Consider the following 16,322-nt stretch of genomic DNA (forward strand, 5'->3'; position numbering starts at 1 on the left):
TTTCGGGAGCTTCTTAACAAGAGTGAGCAGGTGGTGGTTGTGTACAGTGATTATCAGGGGGCCTTGTAATAATCATGACCATCACCATTCACGCCTCCTCCATTCAGGCAAGCAAGTTAGCTTGTATGACATTCCTTACTACTTTTTGAGAAAGCCATTCATATTATTCCCATTTTTTCTAAAATGATGCTGAAGCTTTCAGATGTTTGATGGCCTCTCTAAGGTCAATACCTCCTAGGTGGTAGTGCCAAGACTCAAAAGGAGTGTGTTGAAACAAAACTATCACTTGCCCTTAACACCAGGAAAAGGTGAAGGGACTTCACTGATACTGTATCATTGCTGTAAGTGGGATTTTTACCTCTTGTGTGGCACAGACATCTACTCTGATGAGCTTGTTATGCATAAAGTTATTAATTTGTGACCCATATGTTGGCTTTCACCAACTTTTGTCCCCATGTCAACCTTGAAGTGAGATTCCAGGCTTATCGTCATTCCCTGGAGACCTGACAACACCAGGCATTAGGGAGCCTGCCAGTCTTCTGTATGCCCTGCATTACTAACCATCCATCCATCCTTCCATGCATCCATCCTTCCATCCATCTATTTACCCATCCATCTATCTATCCTTCCTTCTGTCCATCCATCCATCCACCCACCCATCCATCTATCCACCCATTCTTCCATCCATCCATCCATCCATGCATCCATCTATCCTTCCATGCATCCATCCATCCCTCCATCCATCCATCTACCCTTCCATCCATACATCTATCCATCCATCCACCCGCCCTTCTATCCATTCATCCTTCCATCCACCCATCCTTCCATGCATATTTCCTTCCATCCATCCATCCACCCATCCATCTATCCTTCCTTCCATCTATCCATCCATCCACCCACCCATCTATCCATCCATCCTTCCATCCATCCATCCATCCTTCCATCCATCCATCCATGCATGCATCCTTCCGTCCATCCATCTATCCTTTCGTCCATCCATTCTTCCATGCATACTTCCTTCCATCCATCCATCCACCCATCCATCTATCCTTCCTTCCATCTATCCATCCATCCACCCACCCATCTATCCATCCATCCTTCCATCCATCCATCCTTCCATCTATCTATCCATCTTTCCTTCCTGCCATCCGTCCTTCTATCCAATCCATCCATCCATCCATCCTTCCTTCCATCCATCCATCCATCCTTCCACTCATCCATCCTTCCGTCCATCCATCCTTCCATCTTTGCTGCCTGCCTGCCTTCCTTCCTTCCTTCCTTCCTTCCTTCCTTCCATCCATCCATTCCCAGGGCAGCCTCACAGAACTGCTCACATGGAAAGCAATTCCATCATAAGTCAAGGCAACAAATTTGAGTAATTTTTCTGGTGACTTTGGAATTAAGGTTCATGCTGGAAACCTCTCTTGTTTCTTTTGCTCCAGGCATTTTAATGTCTGTGGTCCATGTCTTCCAGTCTGAGTCACAGGGGCCAGTCATGGACCCCAGGTTCAGCTGTGCTTTGTAGTTCCTCTAACAGTCCTGAAAGGGAATTCTGCATATGCTACATAAACTGTATTTAAAGTTAAGCAATCCCACATGTCCCCTTCACATATAGTCAAACTCTGTCTAGCTCTTTTCAGATAATATAGTACCAGATCGAAGATGTTCTTTATATCTGCAGACTTTACCTTGTGGGGCATATTGCATTTCCTTCCCAAATTCACACTCTCTCTTCCAAACCTCCTCATTCATCCAAAAGCCTCTACATCTATGGGCCCACCTCTCCCTCTCATGGTTTCTTTTTCTGTCTGTTCAGCCCTTTTTCACTCAACCTCTCAATTTCTCTCTCATTCCTCTTCCTCACTCCCCTTGCTTCTGGATCCCCTTCTGATATAAAGCAGTTTAGTTTTTCCAAACTTGGACATCTTTACCCATTACCTCTCCATTAACATGCAACAGTGATCAGATCCTGGTGCCTTAAAGTACAGCCAAGAGATATTAAGTATTTTTTTTCCCCTCCCAAGCACTTGCTAAGTTGTATACTTAATTTGGTACAGGAGACAATAATTACATACTGGTGGTTGCCATTTAACTATATGAATAGCTATTCATATTGCCAGTCTTTGGTGGACAGGATTTTGTTTGTCATTGTCCCTGGGTTTCCTCAGTGGAGGTCCCTGTGTGCCCCTGACTGTGTGGGTATCAAGGATGGTTCCCTTCTAGATCTAGCACTGGTGGGGAGTCTCCACTGAGTTGTTTTCTAAGTGCTGGTATAGATTTGGCTCTATCCATTTGCCTTCTTGCTTCTATCCCCTATGGTAAGACCAGAAGGCTCCTGAGGGTGGAGGCTCCATCTCTGGCCAAGGGTTGTTGTAATGCTCACATTCTCATGTACGTCTAAACCTGACAGCCTGGGCTTCGTCACTATGGAGATCTTCCCAGGTAAACAACCTTGTCCAGAGACCAGCAGGTCCTCTGGTATCCCTCTCCTCCCGACCACAGTGCACCCTGCAGTTATAAAGCCACAACTCTGCTCTCTGCCTGCTCCCCCCAGTAAGAGGGACAGTCATGGGGGTGGCTGTACTGACTTCCAATTGCTCTCACCACCCTGCAGTTCACATTCTTAGCTGGAAACCTGAGGAGAACACGTTGACTCCTGAAACTGAGCCTTGAGTCAACATGAAGCTGATAGACCGTGGCAGTGGGATTTATGAATCAGCTGAAACATACAAAAAATGAAATCCTTGGAGCACCTGGGTGGCTCAGTGGGTTAAAGCCTTTGCCTTCAGCTCAGGTCATGATCCCAGGGTCCTGGGATCGAGCCCCACATCAGGCTCTCTCCTCCATGGGGAGCCTGCTTCCTCCTCTCTCTCTTTCTGCCTGCCTCTCTGCCTACTTGTGATCTCTGTCTGTCAAATAAATAAATAAAATCTTTTAAAAAAAGAAAAAATGAAATCCTTTTTTGTTGCTGAAGAAAACCCCAGAGGCGCAAAAAGCCTTTATTATTTTGGCTTTATTTACAATTTACCTATATTTTAAGCAGTAGTTAGTCCTAAGTTTCTTGCCTACTCAGGATTCCTTAAAAGAAAGGAGTAAAGGAAGTCTATGACATGATAAAAAACCATTAAGCAACAGCCTGTACGGGCCCTTGGGGATTTTCACAAATTGTTCTAATAAATGAATCCATTAATCCATGACTACATGAAATCAGGTGTTAACCATAATGGAAATTTATAAGCTCTGCTTCTTGTTACTATTCTTTTTTTGTTGGCTGTCAGGGGTGGGGCTTATCTGTGTATATCCGTTGAGGGTGGAAAAAAATCAAGCCCCGTGGACTCCATGTCATCCCTGTGTGCTGAGCCCAGCCCTTTGAGATTTGGGGTGCTGGTGACATTTTAGGGAAAGCCAGATTTCTTGACTTACCAGTGACAACGAAGTGAGGGCAGTGTGATGCTTGTTGGAATATCTGTGCTAAGGCTGGCATATTTCGTCATCTGTAGCTACTCAAAAAGAACCTGAGCTCTGATGCGTCAACAGGATGGTAAATATACGGGCCTGCCCAGCGACACAACAGTCACTTTTCAATCTGGGATAATAAGCAACACCATATGGCCCCAGCTATGCACAGGTTGACTCTGGGAACCTCGGCGAGTCATTCACTCCTTCTGAGATGTTTCTTCTAATAATCCCCATCCTGTCTACCTCATAGAGTTGTCTGAAGGGCTAATGGGCACAGTATACATAACACTTGAAAAGTACGAAAATGTGACCTGACCTGTAGGAGATACGAATAACTGGTTCTCTTGAACTAGTTGAAGCCCGTTGTGGTTTAGGTTAATCAATGGCCATCGAATGCTTAATTTAAAATAATTTTTCTGTTGGTATGCAAATAAGAGTTTTTCATTCCCTGTCATATTTGGGAGAAATTAGCTAAATTCCTTCCCCATCATTTAAGCCATAAGCATAGCAGAGAGGATGAAGGAGGTGACGGTAAGCCATGGCTATGTAAGAGAGAATCCAGATCCCCATTTTACACTCAGTTCTCGGCTTATCGACAGTTGTGGAAATGACGTTATGAAATCCACTATTTCGGAGAGCATTTGTGCTCAGTTTGGCCCTGGTAACGAAGCTAGCTGGAAAAACTTAGAGTTCCAAGAATCAAGGAGAGGCAAACACTGATGTATTTGTTTTTAACCCCTGTCACTGCACAGGTAATGCAAAATACCCATGAAGAGAATATTCTACAAAGTGTATAATGCCACCAAAGGCAAACGTATAGGCATCTGGCAATCTGATAATTGGACATGTGTCCTCCAACCAAGGATATGTAAAATAGGTCTCCCCTTTGGTTCCAAATAGGCTCTAAGTCTCTATCAATGGCATCACCCAAAAGCATTAACTCTTTATTAGAGATATTAATTAACCTTGGTTTTGTTGAGTCAAATATTAAATGCCTATTAAATGTTAAGAGCAACTGCTTAAAGAAATGAAATAGAATGCAGTGATTCCAACCAGCAACTAGTAGGGATAAGGGAAATGAGGTGAAAAAAATAAAACTGTACTTATCCAAAGGCATCCATAAAAATAATAGAAAATCAAAAACAGTGCTCAAAATGAGGTGGCAGAAATAAATCCAAGTATATTTATAGCCACAATATAATGTAAATGGGCCAAATCTATTAACTACTGGATTTTTTAAAATTCCACCTACGTTCTGATTACAAGAGACATGTTTAAAACATAAGGACACAAGAAGGTTAAAAGCAAAAGGCTGAAGTGGGTAGGAGAAGAATAAATGAAACAAGATGGGATTGGGAGGGAGACAAACCATAAGTGACTCTTAATCTCACAAAACAAACTGAGGGTTGCTGGGGGGAGGGGGTTTGGGAGAAGGGGGTGGTATTATGGACATTGGGGAGGGTATGTGCTTTGGTGAGTGCTGTGAAGTGTGTAAACCTGGTGATTCACAGACCTGTACCCCTGGGGATAAAAATATATGTTTATAAAAAATAAAAAATTAAAAAAAAAAAAAGCAAAAGGCTGAAAAACAGATACCAGACCAATGTTAACAAAAGTTAAAAGTTGGTGTGGTTATGTTAATATCATAGAAGTTAGGTCTAAGGCAAAAAGAATGATGAATGATAAAAGGGATCACTGCATAATAAGTGGAATAATTCACCAGAAAGATATAAAAACTTAAGTTTATGTATACTTAGTGACTTAGCCTCCAAACATATGAAACAAAAATGAAAAGTATGAAGAGAACTTGGCAAGTCCACCATGATCGTAGGAGACTTTAATACCTTTCTGTCACAAATGTTAAAGCAGACAGACAAAACATAGTAATAAGGGTGTAGACTAAAGTGCACCAAACTTAACTGAATGAATTAACAACAGAACTCTGCACCCAACAATTAGTGAACACTCTTCTTTTCAAGGATGCATAGAACACTTGCAAAAACTGACCATGCTCCAGGTCACAAGGCAAGAGTCAACACAAGTAGAAGAATCCATTCTGTTCTGACTATTCTGTGGGTAGAGCAAAAATCACTCCCACTCATACCACTGGTGACAAAGCCCATTCAACTGCACCTTTTTAATGTCTCTTAAAATCATCCTCTCTTCTCCGTCCTCACACTGGCTCCTCCCTGCTGATGCTGCGCCTTGTCTCACCTGGGCTGCAAAGGTGTCTTCCCTAGCACTGCAACCTTCCAATCCACTATCAGCTCTGCTGCTAGTGTCCTTTCTAAGGCAGGAGTCTGATCATCCTTCTGCTGAGGACCTCTGGCTGTGTCCATGGCTTGTTTGCAGCCATCAGGATAAAACCCAGACCCCACCATGACCTGGGAGGTATTCATCATCAGGTCCCTGCCTAACTCTCTTGCCTTTTCTCTTACTGGCCTGTTCTTCTTGTAGTCCCCCCACACCCTCACACTCACCCAGATGCATTCTTTCTCCCTCCCTCCCCCTTGCACAGTGGCTGGGCTGGGTCATCCTCTCCCTTCAAAAATTCATCTCAGATATGTCCTTTTCCAGAAAGCCGATGTGGACGCATCCCCAGCCCTAACTTCCCTCCTGTCCCTCCACACCACACATACCAGTTTAAGATTTTAATTGACTCCCTCTGTGCTCCTCTAGTAGCACATCATTTACCCTATGGAAGCCCTGGCTATAAATGCCACGTATATCCCCACTGAAACCATCCAGTGGTTTCCCATTGCTTGAGATAAAGACTAAGGCCTTATCCCTATTGTCTCATAATGTATGAGTGTCGAGTCACTGTGTTGTACACCTACAACTAATGTAATATTGTATGTCAACTACGCTTCAATTACAAAACATACTTACAAGTTGCCTTTTGCTTTTTAAGAAAAATTCTAAGGCCTTAATGGGCCTGTAGGGTTCTGAGGATCCGCCTTGGCGTCCCTGCATGCTGCATCACCCATCACACTCTTTTCCCCACACTGGCCTTCCATTTCCCTGAAACCCCTGCGCCCCTGTTCACCCGGGATCTTGGCCTACATGGTTCCCTCTCTCTAGACACAATTCCTGTCTTTCCTTCCACCCCACTCGCCTGGTGAACACCTACATTTTGTTCAAGTCCTAGTTCAGTTACCAATTCCTCAAGGAAGCCTTTGCTGACTTTCTGGAACTGGGTCAGGTTCCTCCCATTCTCATAGGACCATCTAACATTTCCTCCGGGCTCTCTTACTACATTTTTTAATTACACATTCATTCTTGTGATTATTTAATTAATCTCTCCATTTATGACTGGACTGTCAGCTCCACGACAGTACAAACCAATCTGCCTTGCTCACCATGGGAGCCCAGCGCCTGGCAAAATGCCTGGCATCTAATGGGCCCTTGATAAATATTCGTTTATTGAGTGACTGCGTATCATTTAACTAAGGTTACCTGACTGTCTCCTTTACTGGTCTCTGAAGCTCCAGAAAGAAGCTCTGCCTCTTTTTCTAGGCCCTGAATTTATTAGCAAATGCCTACACGTAATCATTGCCCTTGGCGTATTTGTGGATTGAATACCAGGCCAGACTTTTCCTAGGAGCCTCTAGTGGAAATATGTTATCAGAAGACCTACTTTGAAGGTGGGGACCTTACAGGTATTAACAGAGAGGCTAAACCAAGACCCCAAATGTATTTTAAGTGGGTTCAAATTAGGCTGGAATACCCTGCCCTTGGTTAAAAGCAGACCCAAACATATGAACGCAAATATACCCCATCTTGTAGAAGACACTTCCTTACTTTTTCAAAGGTGATATTTGGGAACTGACGGATCTCAAAAACGGATCAGATCTTTTAGTCTCGAGTCTGACTTCTTTCTCGCACTGCGGAACAGCCTGTGAGGCCTAAAAAGAGCTCTAGGTTTTGTTATTTCTGTCAGGGAGGGCCAGGTTGGCCGTAGCCCACCTCACACCCTCTGGTGAAGGAAAATTTGCCTGAAGAGAGGGAGACAGGGTTTTCTTCTGTCTTTTCCCCCTTCCTCCCTGCCTTAGGGGTCTGTACTGGGTCCTGGGTAGGAATGTGGCTGTGGCTCACTGGCAGGGCTAGCATCGCGGTCTGCTGCTCTCAGGCAAGCTGTGCTCCATAAGCAGCAAGCTCATCTTCCAGAGTTGGTTTGGCAAACTGTGGACGTGGCCCTGGGGTGGACCCGACCACGTGTACAGGAGGAGGTACCTCCAGGTTTGTGAAAGCCAATTTTTAAATATTCAGGTTAGTAAATCATTAATGGGCTTGAAATTACTCCTTTTGAGACTATTTACAACACAGAAATTGGAAAATACTGTAATCAGGGCTTTTTTTCTCTCTCTTTTTTCCCCCTCTACCTCCCTTTCTTCCTTCAGTTTTTTCCTTCCTTCCTCTCCCCACCCCCCTACCCCGCCTTCCTTCCTTCCCTCCTTTTCTCTGATAGCTGGTTCACCAGCATACTACTAGACTCAGGTTTCAGCCCTGGCTGGATACTCACTCGGTCTCACAGAGCCTCAGTTTCCCCGTCTGCAGAATGGGCCCCGTTAGCTACCGCGCAGAATTGCTGTGTTCAATGATCACATGTATAAAGTGCTAAGCCCAGCATTTGAAAACTTGTAAGCAGTCACGGACGTTGGCTTGATTATCATTCTCCGTGTCGCTTGTTGGTTTGTTCTGCCAATCCCCTGTGCTACTGACTTAGCATTGAACAAACTTGAGTTTAACATTTAGTAATATTTAGCGATATTTTTAAAAATATCATTTCCTAAGCAATCTTACCATTTGCTGATGTGCTGTGATGCCCTCCTCTCATTTACTCGGGGACTGAATATATTGTGTACTCGTCACCATTCTCAGTGTATTCATAGGTTTGTGTGTTACTGTCTGGGATGATAGAGAGCCTGTGGGTTCAATGTCTTTCTCTCCTGTTCTTTAATTTAGAATCCTTCTAATCCTCAAGAATCCCCAAATCACTGAGAATAAACCATCCCCTGGCTTCCAGGATCAAATATTATTTGAGAGAGATCAAGATGTCATGGTCTAGATGCCAACCACTCTACTCAGCACCTGCCACAGGCAGACTGTTCTGGAAATTTAAAAAAGAAAATAAGGAGAAAGAAACGGAAATGAAAAGAAAGACCTGAAATCCCTAATCTACATTCTGTGATGCAAAAAAGCTCTGAAAACTAGACATTCTTTCATAACTCAAATTGAGGCCAAACCTGATCCAAAATGTCCTGAGACCATGTAAAGTCTTTATCTATTACCCTTTATGTTAATATTTGTGTAATCTGGTGCAGAATCAACAACCAGTGTGTTTGATGACAGGGGATGGCCCTGGACCCCACTGAAGTTCTTCCATAATATACAATATACGTACCAAACCACCTGTCTAAAATCCCCCAGCATCTCCATTCAGAAACATACCTAGCCCCAAAGCTTTTCAGAGAAGGGATTTTGGGCTTGCGGTAGAAATCGCTGTCTGTCTTTAAGGAGGTTATAATCTGGCCATACCAGATCGATCCAGCCGAGCTTCCGGTTGGAGGGGCAGAGATGCATGGACCACGTGTAGCCTGGAAATCCAGTTTAACTGTTTCACCCAACAGCTCAGTCCCACTCTTACCCCCTGCACTGCTTCGTGAGGAATAGGAAACAGCAGAGACACACACATTCCCTGGGAACTCTTCCAGTATCTGTTATTCGTTCCCTGGGTTCTGGCTCTTCCGCCCCCAAAACACACACCCTCTTAGAGCATCATTCAGTTGGAGGTCAGGTATTAGTTTAATGCTTGGAGAGAACACCCTCCAAGAAGAGAGGCGCAGCGATGTTCCTGGCAGGCCACAGGCCTGTCTGAGCCGTGCGGGTGCTCCTCAGTCCGTAGCATCCTGCGGGCTCTGGGCCAGCCTGAAGACCTCCACACTTCTTACGCGGAAGTATCCTGCCTGCAGGTGGATGCTGTAGAGCCCTGGGCTTCCAGCCAGAAGCAAAGTGGTTCTGCAGCTGCTCCAGGGGTGTCCTCAAGGCTGTTCTCACTGACGTGCCTCCGAAACTCTTTTGAAAATGTTGTGCAAGTTACAATCTCCAGGACCAGCCCCCAAGGACATTCCTTTCCCACAGACAGCAGACCTTCCAGCTCGTAGGGAGACGGTCTGCTAGGTGTTTTTTGTTCTTCCCTCCTGACCTATAAAATTTGGCTTCTCCAAACTCAGTCTTTTGAAATATGTGTTTGTTATCTCTCTGGAAAGGCTGAGGGCTTGCCCTACCGTGGGTTTCCCGATCGCCTGTTCTGGACATACCCATAAATAATCAAATAAGTTCATAAATCAAAAAGTAGTGACCTTTTCTTGAACATTTACTATGTATCAAGTACTGTCCCAAGTGCTTTACATACATTATTTTAATTAATCCCTGGTGAAGGTCTGTGACATAGGCATTGCTTTTCCCTTTCCTTCCTCCCTTCCTCCCTTCTTCTTTCGTTCCGTTTTTGCTCCCTTCCTTCCTTCCTCTCTCCTCTCTCTCTCTCTTTCTGTCGGCTGAGAGAGAAATGAATAGAGTAGTATTTTCTATGTAATCATCTACCTTACCCTGCTCATGTCCCAAAGATTAATTAACTGAACAGGGAGGCTGCCCTGAACTGAACTCAAGGCATGGCTTTTTTATCCCCAGTTTGCAGCTAAGGACACCAAGGCTGGGAGAGTTTAAACAGTTTGTCTAAGGTCACGCAGATAAATCAGTGTCAGAGTCAAGATCTGAACGTAGTGTTTTCTTTCTTTCTTTCTTTCTTTTTTTTTTTTTAAGATTTTATTTATTTATTTGTCAGAGAGAGAGAGCGAGCACAGGCAGACAGAGTGGCAGGCAGAGTCAGAGGGAGAAGCAGGCTCCCTGCGGAGAAAGGAGCCCGATGTGGGACTCTATCCCAGGACGCTGGGATCATGACCTGAGCCGAAGGCAGCTGCTTAACCAACTGAGCCACCCAGGCGTCCCTGAACGTAGTGTTTTCTAACCACAGAGTTCATGATTGTAACTGCCAAAGATATACGGGAAAGAGACAAAAGGCCCTTTGGATAACTGACCCTTAGCTTCTCTATTGTGTTTAACACCCCCCCCCCCGCCCCCCACCCTCCCATTCCCTATAATTCCCGTAGCCCCATCAACAGATGCTTGTGTCTATTGAATGGAGTCCTTGCAGGTTCCTCCCTTGACCCAGAATGGCCTCTCTCTCAGTGCTATAAATACCCCACCAGCACTTTTCTGATCATCACTGTGATGCTTCTTCCCCAAGATGACCCAAGATGGCAGTCAAGTCCCTCCTGGCCTTTGTCACAGTAGAATCACTTGCCATTGCTTTCAAAGGGCTGGGGTGAGGCCAGAGCCCACTGGGGGAACCGAGTGGATAGTCCTACTTCCGACTGGGCTGGAAAGGCCAGGAAAAAGGGAAGTTCTTGTAGACCTGGGCTTTGGTTTCTGCTGTGTCTCATTAACCATTTGTCTGACTGGGCAAGTCATTAACCTATCTGATCTTCACCTGCCTCCTCTGTAAAATGGAGCCATTCAGTGTGCTGATCTTGTGGCAGTGCTGTGAGGAAGGACTAGAGCCCCGAAGGCCTGGGAGGGGCCACACCTGTAGTTAGCACCTGGGAAATAGAAGGCATTGTTATAGTTGTTAATATGAGCCTATGGTTTCAGGCATTGGTTATTTACATTTTTATGGCACTTGGAGTCTCACCAAACATTTCATAGGAGTAAGCAGGCATCTCTGGATGCCTGTTGTGTGTAGATGCTGTAAGACATACTTGGTAATTACTGTTTATTTCCTATTCCTCCTATGACGTGGGATAGATGAACCCTTTCTCTTTTTCTCTAGTCAAGAGAAGTGAGACACAGAGAGGCTGAACATCTTATCAAAGCAAATCTGTGGCTGAGCCAAGAGCAAAACCCTGAGCCCCAAGTGTGCTCAGAACACTGAAGAGTAAAAAGGACAAAACTCACATTTCTGCCAGGCAGATGATCTCCAGGCGTCTCTGGAAGAATGGTTAGCAATCCTGGTGTGAAGTTTTGTGTTTAAGGTGCTTGGATACGAAGGAGGATTGTAAACCCCGTGGAGCTCGTTTCACATGTCAGAGTCTATTCTGGATCTTGAAAGTGGGCCATGGAGGCCCAGGCTGTGCCCCAGGAGAGCTACATTCCTGCAGAGGCTTCTAGCACTATGCAGGAAGCAGGCGGGGGGAGCAGGGCCCAGGATTTGCAAAGGGACCCAGTGGGTGTCTCCAAAGGGCAGGAAAAAAATAATAAGCTGTCCCAGCGCTTGCCTGCTGGGGCTTAGTTTTTGCAGAACCTACATTAGGACAGTATAAACCTTGTTTCCTTTTGCATGATTTCTTTTTAAGGACTTTGGCTATTTTTAGAGGCTCCTTTCACTTGCCAGCTCCCTTTGATCCCACAAAAATAGTCTAAAAGGGACCATTCCCCCATCTGCACATTTTGCCTCATTTCAGCAGGCCCAATGGCTCTCATAGTTCTTTGGCCATGTTGTTCCACACACAGCCCTATCCACATTGGTGTTCCACACACAGCCCTATCCATAGCCTAGCTGTTGGCAGGAACCAGGTGGGTTTTATGGGAAGGAGGTGAAGTAAGAGAATATCACTGAAGGCCCTGGGCAAGGACTGGGTTTGATAAGGGATGAAAGAGCTTGAAAGTGCGTTAAAATCTTGTATCCAAGAGGGTAAACTAAGAGATAAATTTCAGACCCAGTGTCTAGCATATCCGGGAAGGTGCTCATTGCACATCGCAAGCATTGGTAGGTACCAGTAACCTTGATAGTATGCTCATCTGCCAACCATGGCCTCTCAGGGGAGTTTGCATTCAAGTTGGCAGGTAGTTCAAAGCAGGGTTTGCTTTCATTCCTTCAACTCCTCATGGTTCTTCTCCTTGTTTATTTCTTTTTTTCTGACTGACCTTTCGAAGCCATTTCTATCTTGCACCGTCCATTGCTCCTCGCTTGTTTTGAGATCAAAGTGCTACTCTGTTGGGTGGGGTTGTTTGAAAAATGGACAATTTCTACGTTATTGGCCTCTGAAAGTAGATTAGGCAACAGGAGGCAAGAAGAAATGTCAGAAGGATTTCTTACTTCACTAGGCTGCCATCTTTTTGTGCGTAATTTCTGCCGGCTTTTAAAGGTCATACATTCCTTGGTTCCTCCTTGGTGTTGGCGAGTTAAAGGGGCTCCTCGGGAATTCCATAAATCTAGATGTTTAGATGGGCCTATAGGGATAGGACAGACAGAAGGCAGAACATTTTCCGGTGTTTTCCAGTATTATATTCTTGATCCTTCAGTGGTGGGAAGACCTTTCCCATAGATGCGTTTGGGTAGAAAATAAGTTCATAGTGTTCCTTTTCAAAACTGTTCTCCAGGGACGCCTGGGTGGCTCAGTTGGTTAACAAACTATAGAAATGATCCCTGAAAGTATAGTCTTGGCTCAGTTGGTTAAGCAGCTGCCTTCGGCTCAGGTCATGATCCCAGCATCCTGGGATCGAGTCCCACATCGGGCTCCTTGCCCCGCAGGGAGCCTGCTTCTCCCTCTGACTCAGCCTTCCACTTTGTCTGCCTGTGCTCACTCTTGCTCGCTCTCTCTCTGACAAATAAATAAATAAAATCTTTAAAAAAAAAAATTAAAAAAAAAAAACTGTTCTCCATAGAAGTAAATCATTAGGTTATAAAATTTCATATTCTGTGGTGGGAGTTTGATTGATTTGATTTGCAAAAATTCTTCACAGCATTTTCAGCAACATAAATATTATGGGAAGCAAGATATTTTCCTGCTGGAGTCTAAATGTGTCGGGCCCACCCTATCTAGGCATCTCCCCTCACTTCCCTGTCTATACTTCTGTAACACTTACGATAATTTATGATCTTATATTTGTGTTTGCTTCCTAGTTATTGACTGTCTCTTGCCAACACATCTCGCAACACGCACATGCACATGTACACACACAGTGGATTATAAGCCTCATGAGGATCCACATTCAGGCTTGATTTGCTCCCACATGAGAGCACCCCGATGTGTGCCTGATGTACAGTGATACCTCAGTAAATATTTGGGAATGAATAAATTCAAGAAATATGTTCTTAGAAAAGCTGTTCGGTTTAACACACCTAACTTACAAAAATAATCTCTATGGAAAAAGGTGGTATTTAAGTTTAGTTTCCTTTCTGTACAGGTCCATTTAAGTGTGGTAATTAGTGTTTGTCAGAGAAGAGTGTTTGCCTAGAGAGCTGGAATCACTGGTTATCCAGATAGAACTTCTAAGGAATAGTAAGAGGCCCATCACTTTCTTTTCTCTCATTTAACCTTCAATCTGTATATCCTTTCTTTCTTTCTTCCTGTATTCACTAAATGCTAGCCTATCATGATAAACGCCAATCATGGTAAAACAGGGATAATGCTATACCTTCCTCACTCGATTGGTGTGAGCGTAAAATGAGATCATTGTATTTACCAGTTTCTGGCAAAGTTCCTAAAATATGAAGAGCCTGATATCAGCTGTTAACACTATCAGAAATATTTGTGGAATCACTGAGGGGAGGGGTGTGGGAGGTTGTGTGAGCCTGGTGATAGGTATTATGCAGGGCACATGGAGTACTGGGTGTGGTGCATAAACAATGAATTCTGGAACACTGAAAAGAAATTTAAAAAATAAAAATTAAAAAAACAAGTATTTATGGAGCGACTGTGGTATACTTTTTTTCTCAGAATCAGGAAAAAGAGTAGCATCTGTACCACCAGGGGGCTTGCGATGATTTTTGTCTTTAAGTTTTCTTTGCATACTGTCTACTTGAAGAGCAGAAGGTGATGTGGTGGCCTCTTGGTTTACAGGTGGGGAAGGTCAGCTTAGCCAGAACAAGAGTGAGGAAATGAATACAATATAAAAATTTTAAGTATAAACACTATCAGTATTACAGATGTTTTCCTTTTGCCTCCGGTTCCTTATGTGGCTTGGCACAGCATGTTGCTGATCCTGTCTTTTTAAAAGAAATTTGTTTTGCTCATCAAGGATTGTTTTGCCCTAAATTTGATTTTTCAAAAAAATATTGCACGAAAGGGGGTGCACACAGGCTCAGTTAGAAGAGCACATGACTCTTGATCTTGGGTCATGGCTTTGAGCCCCACACTGGGTGTAGAGATTACTTAAGAAACACATAAACTTCAGAAAATATTGCACTTGGGACACCTGGGTGGCTCAGTTGGTTAAGCGGCTGCCTTTGGCTCAGGTCATGATCTCAGGGTTCTGGCATCAAGTCCCTGCCTCTCCCTCTGCCTTCTGCTCTCCCTGCTTGTGCTCAGTTGCTTTTCTCTCTCTCTGACAAATAAATAAATAAAATCTTAAAAAAAAAAAAAAAAGAAAATTTCTAAAAATAAATAAAAATAAAAAATATTGCACTAAAATATTATTTATCTTGGTTTCTGAGTAAATTTTGTGCCCAAAGCAAGTGCCTCCCTTGCCTCACCTTAGTCCCAGCCCTGTATGCTGGTTGAATTCCTAAGCTCTTATGGTTAAGTCAGGAGCTATCAAATTTATGTACTTAGTACCTACTGTCAACACCCCGTCCAGTCCGCTGTCTTAACTTCTGAAATAGCCTTCTCTCTAGTCCTTGGCCCCTCCCATCACATTTATCTCTTTGAAAACCTACATCAAATTTTTGTTTGTAGCCTTCTATAGCTTTTCATTCCCATAAAGTGAAGTCTGAATCCTTACCATGGCCTGCAAGCTCCTGGGTGGTCTGACCTGACCTCCCACCATTCCCTCCCTTTGCCCACTGCATTCAACTCACTCCTCCACTCCTCCACTCCTGTCTTCTCTTGGATTCTTGAGGCTAGTGTGGTCTTTTCTACATGACTGCCTTCATACACATTGTTGTTCACTTTCTAGCACTTTCCCCTGGCTGGCTCCTCTTTACTCTTCAGATGGCAGCTGAAGTCACCTCCTCAAAGGTCTTCCCTGACCTCCCAATCTAAGTTCTGTCCTCACCTCTGCCTCCATTAGTCTCTTCTGTACCTCCTGTTCACCATTTGTAATTAAGTATATATATATATATATATATATATATATATATATATATCCATCCATGTGTTGACCTGACCGATGTCTTCCTCACCCAGTGGACTGTAAGCTCCTGGAGGGCAGAAGCCATGCTTATTTACCACCTTCTCCCCAACCCGTAAACGGTGCCTGGCACAGAGGGAATGCTTGATTATTTGTTGAATAAAAGGGAATGAGTGAATAAATCAATCTTCAGCTTGCAAAATCTTGACCTGGGGACTCTGCCGCGTACTAAGGGACTTTCATGTCCCATTCTACTCTTCGTTGTCTTGACCTTTGCTCTTCTAGAGCAAGTGTTTTTCCCCCAGATTATTTTTATTGGAAAAAGTGAAGCAAATATAGAGATAATTATTGATTGTCACTCAGCAAGTCTCTGCTCCCTATCACCAACATCCTCCTGGAAGCCTGTTGCAGGATTCCTGGGAACCACAGGAAATAAGGCCACTAAACCACTTGAAATGCTTTTATAAAAATAGACTGGCCTTGACCTTCTTCCTGTGGAGGGCCTCTTTCCTCTGCACAAACATTGCAAAGAAATGTTATCTGCTCTTAGAAACCTCCCACATCAATCATCCTCCCAGCAGGATTTATCTGGACTTGGAATCCTGTTCTGAAATGGTCTTCCTACTGCCTGGGCCATCACCTGAGCAAATTGCACATTTACTATTTCTGTGCTGTTGTTTTTATACTGCAGTGACAAGACAGACAGCAATCAAGGCCTGACGGACCTGTGGGGA

General features: G+C 44.1%; 1 protein-coding gene and 1 non-coding gene across 8 annotated transcripts in view; both read right to left on the minus strand.

Annotated features, from left to right (window-relative positions):
• Positions 1 to 16,322, minus strand: part of FGF1 (fibroblast growth factor 1) — a 98,955-nt gene that overhangs the window by 21,906 nt on the left and 60,727 nt on the right. The window contains exon 1 of one of the 7 annotated variants that reach the window (XM_059174918.1): positions 11,473 to 11,662. The exons of the other annotated variants lie outside the window; for them this stretch is intronic. The gene's annotated coding sequence lies outside the window, so the exon portion shown is untranslated. Of the gene's footprint in view, positions 1 to 11,472; positions 11,663 to 16,322 lie in introns of those variants that run through there. 7 annotated transcript variants of the gene reach the window in all.
• On the minus strand, positions 10,008 to 10,131 carry LOC131832906 (small nucleolar RNA SNORA36 family). The gene has a single exon (XR_009354249.1). It is a non-coding gene; the product is annotated as a small nucleolar RNA SNORA36 family (small nucleolar RNA).

Source organism: Mustela lutreola, chromosome 5 (genome assembly GCF_030435805.1).
Source record: "Mustela lutreola isolate mMusLut2 chromosome 5, mMusLut2.pri, whole genome shotgun sequence".
In the NCBI taxonomy this organism is placed as follows: Eukaryota; Metazoa; Chordata; class Mammalia; order Carnivora; family Mustelidae; genus Mustela; species Mustela lutreola.